This window comes from Setaria italica, chromosome VI, assembly GCF_000263155.2.
Source record: "Setaria italica strain Yugu1 chromosome VI, Setaria_italica_v2.0, whole genome shotgun sequence".
NCBI classification, from domain to species: Eukaryota; Viridiplantae; Streptophyta; class Magnoliopsida; order Poales; family Poaceae; genus Setaria; species Setaria italica.
The window spans coordinates 14,506,299-14,512,764 of NC_028455.1; positions in this window are offsets into that span (position 1 = coordinate 14,506,299).

Sequence of the window (6,466 nt, forward strand, 5' to 3'; positions counted from 1 at the left end):
CTGCACAGTTTAAAACAGTCAGGCAATCGAAACATCTAACGCAATCTGTAAGTGGCAAAACCAGAAAATGATGCACCACCTGTCTCAATATCTCAAGAGCTATAAGTTGTGTGATACCTGTTCCAGCCTACATGAAAAGAAGCACCAAGATTGATTTGGGAAGAAACATGGCAAATAACCAAATTGGGATATGAGAAAAATGTAGTCCTGAATAAATTAGGTTATAAAATTATTTTTACCAATATAAAATCATAGGCATGGAAGTACTACCGGTCACTTTTTTGTGCAGATGCAAGTAGTCATCTCATCTCTGATCTCTCCAAACTTCATCTCATCTTAGTCTAAACCCAAAACTCACGCTTGTGCCACAACTTAGAATTTTAGAAAGCCTACTATCATGCATTGCTGCCAGCAGTACTCATCAACCCTTGCTCTCTAACACAAAGTCTGAATCTCTAGTGGTTCAGGATAAATAATTTTGATTTGCGGCCTAAGGAGCATAAGTAGTGATAAACGAAAAGTAACAATTCAAACCTGATGGAAACAACATTAATCCTCCAGTCACCAATTTGAGTACCTTCTCTCCAAGGTTAACCTGAACAAATCATTCATGGTCATGAAACATGCAGTGCGAATTGCAAAAACATGTGGCATGGATAAACATTCATCACATAAAATAAATGGACTCTACCGGCAGTTGGATTAGACTGCACAGACCAATATATAATGCTAGGCATGAGAAACGGATCATGAAACTGAAAGAGATTATTGGTTTACTTACACTTAAAATTCCAATTTATAAATCTGACTGGAAAGAAGTAATTAGTATTCTTTAATAAATAGCTACTGACCACATGTTAAGGCCCAGCTCTGTAGGTCACAAAACCTCCCAATCCTGCATTAAACAGCTTTGAATGATCAAAACAGTAAACTCAAGGTATTTCCAATACTAACTATTCAAGGTATTTTGCAATTGAATTTGTGAAGCATAGTCATGCACCTTTATGGCCATTTATCCATAGACAGCAACCAAAAACTTCCTGACCACATCATCTCTTTCCGGATTGCAACCTTCCAAACTACATCAAAATATATTTGTTAACTGGGAAAAGAAGAAATTACCAATTGGTGAGATCAAACAGATAGAGAATAGGATAATTAGACTATTTATTTCAACTTATTTTTCTTATTGGAGTTGTGGTCCATGTGCCAATTTTACCAATTTATATTATAAAACGAACCTATGTCAAATCAGCTGCCGAATCATATTATAGACTTCATTTGGACGAAAGAGCTGGACCTCGTGAGTGACTGGCACTCCTCCAGGCAACAACCAACCTCACCCTAGTTTGATACAAAAATTTCCTAGCTAATTGAATCTGCAACTCAAGCTTGTTGGCTGTGTCTTCAGCTAGCTTGAACAGCACCAGCAACAGAAGGAGTTGAGAAAAAGATATTGACAGTGAAGTATCAATTAGCGATCAGGCACAACTGCCACATAGCAAAAAAAAAAACCATTTGTACAAAAACATGCTCAGAGACATACCTGCTCTGATGTTTCAATTTTGTCCCTTCCACTGCAGATCATATCAAATCCTCCCTATCAAAAAGAAACAATTTAAATGCATCATCAAAACAACGGCGCATGTGTCCTGCTGTTGATGGTAATGTTACAACAATTGGACTAGGAACAAACTAAAAATCCCTAAGACTGCACCGCGGAGAAACCTATCATCTTGTCTACTCCTAAATTTTTTAGTTAATACTATCAGCCAAACTAACATGGTTTACGCAGATGTGAATGTATGAGGATATTGGGTTACCTGGTTTCTGTAGTAGGGGTACACAAAGTAAGAATTGAGCTCCACGTACTTGCACTTCATGATCCCAGCTGGACCTCCCTTGAATCCATACATAGTGCTGCCCCTTGGCACGCCCCTGCAGGTAGTCTGATTCAACCCAACCAAGCTAAGTCAATCACAAGCACTTCAGAAATCCATCAAAACACACTACACACTCCCTATTACTAACTCAGTTTAATTCATATTTATCAAACATATAAGTTCAAACAGGTGAGTTCTGTCAATAAAGCACCGACTGGTTAATTCTATTAAGATCTACAATTGGTTAGTTCTATCAAGATATACAATTGCGCAGGTTCACAGTCGAAGCTAGCATGAACATGGCCATATTAAAAATTGACTACTTTAACCGGGGATGAGTATCTCTAAATGCAGGCAACATAAATGGAAGCAACTACGAAACAACTAAGAAGTTTATCTAACCTCATCACAGATGGAAACAAACTATTGCAGGCTGCGCATCAAGTATTTACCAAAAAAAAAATTGCAGTGCAATAAATCTTCATTTAACAGCCAATATAACAGACAGTATTTAGCCCACCAAAGCACTTCCCTGTTGCTTCTGAATCAGCCTAAAGAACCACCACAGCACATTTTTACTGACAAACAAGGAAAATAAAAACTCATGCTGGGTAAATTCCTTGCAACAACATTGCTATGCAGGAGAGTTCATTTTGGTAAGAAATGTTACGCAAGCAGTAGCAATTAATGTTTTGATCATCATCAAAACAGATCTCTCTCAAAGAAGCAAAATATATACAAATGCATTTCAGGTCAATTTTGTTTCAGATTTGTGCCTTGAAAGAAAAGGAAACCAGGAGGGAGAAACCAGATCAAATGCACCTTGACCTTGTTCTGAAGGACGCCGCCAACAAGGAGAAATATGAGCTTCCCTACCACCGCTAGCCATCAATTTTCTTCTAGATTCCCGCAGCCAAATCCCACTGGTTTTCAGCATTACCACCTTTTCTTGTCAACAAAGAGAACAACCAAATAAACTTATCAACAAATATTAGTCAAATCTTTGTACAAATCAAGCAAAGGTCAAGTAATCCTCTCCCTGATCTAGCATTCATATTAGCAGATACTTCATGCTTATTCAAAAAAATTATGTAAGCATCATATAATTTTGTTTGTGACTTAGCTTTATCGTCAAAGGTACTTTAAGCATGTCATATCATTTCGTATATTTGCACTAAATTTTTGAATAAGACAAATGGTCAAATGTTGTGAGCAAAATTAAACAGTGAATGGTAATTTGGTACAGAGGGAGTATTTCGCACTGAGGGGAATAGGAAGATGAAGCTAGCAATACCTTGGGCTTGTCGCACCGGGTCCTAGCGGAGGCCTTGTTGTTCCCCTTGGAGATCACATGCTCCCTACCCTCCTAACGGTGCCCATCAACTCACTCAAGATGCTTTAGAGCAACTCCAAAAGCTCCCTTAAAATTGCTCCAAAACTTGATTTAGGGGAAAAACAAACAAAACTTACCTCCAATAGCTCCCCAATCCTTCCCGTAAAAATGCGCGAATGCTAAAAACACCTTTGTTGCCCCGCCTATATGCGGGGGTCCTATCCTTCCCCAATCGCCTGGCACGCGCACCTGATTCGTCCCTCTCTTCTTCTTGGCGTTCTCCTTCTTCTTGGCTTTGGCGATGTGTGTCTTTGTCTCCTCCTTGGCCATGGCCTTGATCTTGGACGGTGCCGCTATTGCTGCTGCAGTGGCGGCTGCTCTCGGATCCTGTGCCGTTGACGAGGAGGATGAAGCAGATGGCTGCGATGGCCAGGATGAGGCCGTCGAGGCCGGTCCAGGGGCGGTGGTCGGAAGACTTGACCTTGCTAAGGCTTTGCTCATAGCGGATGTACTTGACCACCACCATGGCGAAGTTGAGCCCCTGCGCGAGCTGGATGCTGCGCACAACAAGGAGCCAACGAACCAGTAGACGAGCTGCATCAGCCGCGTGATGCCGAGGAAGACCACGAGAGAGTCAGAGAAATGAGAGAGAAACTAGGAGAGAAACCACGAGAGAGTCATCAAGTCGTTCCTCGCTCTGTTTCAATTCTTCCTTGCTCTGTTTCAGTTCTTCTTCGACTGGAGGAAGAAAAAGAAAGAATGAGACGGGAAGAGAGCAGGGAGGCACCAGCTTGGGCCCAATTACGATGATGTGGCCTATTTTAAAATATTGGGGGTTAGTTATTAGCGATTTGCTGTGGGTTGATATGTTTTTGAGGGAAAAAAATTTTGGAAGAGCCCCCGATACATAGTTTTGGAGAAGAACTTTTTGGGAAACTCTTGGAGTTGCTCTTAGACCCTGAAAACAGACCAATAAGATCACCATCTCCCTCACAATCACAAGTAGCTATATTTGCATTTGACCTATGAGAAATCTCTAGCTGAGTAATCAACTACATTAGAATAACTCTTTGTAGGAAGCATGTCGAGAATGGAAAACTACAGCTATGATTTCAGATGCAGACCATGATAGAGGACTTACAGCTCTATTTTTTAAAGCCACTCCATCTAATCATTCAGGACTAACCTCTGACAGATTTACACACATAAATAAGAGGAAATAATATATCTGGACTTCTAACCAATGCCTTCACATATGTCACAATACTCAATGGTAGCTTCTCAAGAATATCTACAAAACTAAATAACTACTTCATATAGTAAAAAAAGAAGTTACATCTTTGGGTCAACTGAACAAATAATTGGTGGGCAATTGGATCGAACGAATACCTGCACGTGATGCCGTTGATGGTTGGCCGCAAACACAGACATTGGTGAAAAAGTGAGCATTAGTCCCGATTGGTAAGCGTCATATCTCTCCAATGCCCAATCGGGATTAATTTTTTGAGATAAAAGGGGGTCCTTTAGTCCCGGGTCACCCTTTTTGTCCCGATTGGTGTTACCAACCACGACTAAAAAGTTTCCAAAAAAAAATAAAAAAGCCCCATGCTGGCCAGCCGACCGCGCCACCCGGCCGCCGCTCACCCACGCCCGCGCCGGCCTCCGCCTCCGCCCGCGCCCGCGCCCACCTACCTCCGCTCCACGCCACCGGCCCGCCCGCCCGCACCCCGCTGTCGCTCCTCACTACCAGTGAGGGGCGAGCAGAGGGGGAAGGGGAGGTGCAACAGGGGGAGGGGGTGGCGGCGGCGCAGAGAGGGGGAGGAGGGAAGCGCCGGTGGAGAAGAGGAGAGGAAACACCTGTGGAGAGAAGAGAAGAGGGAGGGTGAAGAAGACAAGTGTGGAGAGGAGAGCGCTGCCTAGGAGGGAGGATAAGGTGGAGAGCGCTGCCTGGAGGACCGCGTGCCTCCCCTTTTGTCCCGGTTGGAATTCCCTTTTGCCCCGGTTGGAATTGAAATTCCAACCAGGACAAAAGGGGGGTGTCGGTGCCAGATCTTTACAACCGGGACTAAAGTCCCTCCCATCGTGTCCTTTTGATGCCACTTTTTTGACCGGGACTAAAGTCAACCGGGATAAAAAAAGGTTGGATGGAAGGTCAATTCTCTACTAGTGAGACACCACCAATTAGTAATATAATTTCTTAAGAATTCCTGCAACGAATAACTGTGTGATTGTATATATTCTTTCAGTCCCAACCAATTCAACAAACAAGCTGTCGACAAGAACCTCCATGCCTTTGTAATCATGTTCTTGTTATTATATCAAAACAATTTATGTTGAGCTTGCAGTTCAACCACAATCCTCCATGCTGGATAAATGAGCCTGAAATTCAGTTCAAAATAACAAAATAATATTTTCCATTTAGAGACTAGGAAGTCCAACAATGAATTAGATAGTGAATGAAACAAACCTTAGGGCAGCCATAGTTCCAGTCCTGGTGCACTCATCCAGTGTCTCATGGTGAAGAAATATGTTAACGGAATAAATCATCCCAGAAGAACCCCTCCACCTCTGGCAAACCATCCTCGAATATATATATATTGCATGTAGAGCTGACCATAAGAAAATTGTCTCACACTAATATGAAATATGAGAGAATCACCGGTGGAAAATCGAGCATTAGTCCCGGTTAGTAAGTCTCATATCTTTCCAAAAACCAACCAGGACTAATCATTCAGGACTAAAGGTCCCCTCCTAAGTCCCGGATCATTCACCCGGGACTAAAGACCTCCTTTAATCCCAGTTGGTAATACCAACCAGAACTAAAGGGGCCACATGCAAGCGCCATTACCAACCAGGACTAAATGGGTCGCCATGCATGCGCATGTAGGCGCATACATGTGGCCCCTTTAGTCACGGTTGGTATTACCAACCAGGACTAAAGACTTTTTTTTCTTTTTACCCTAATTTTTTTCCATATTAATGCTAATTGTTGTTTCTCACAATATATGTAATCCTTAGCGTACACTACTCTTACAAGTATATGCTCATATTGTATGCATGTAGTATATATATTTCATGATAATATATGCATAATATTAATTATAACTATTATATATACAATTCTTAGTATATTATACACATCAAACTAGTATATATACAATTACTATATATACATGTCTTCTTCATCCTTAGGATCCTCCCGTTGTGGTGTTGCTCCGTTCGGCTACTAAATGTCCATCGTAATAAAATT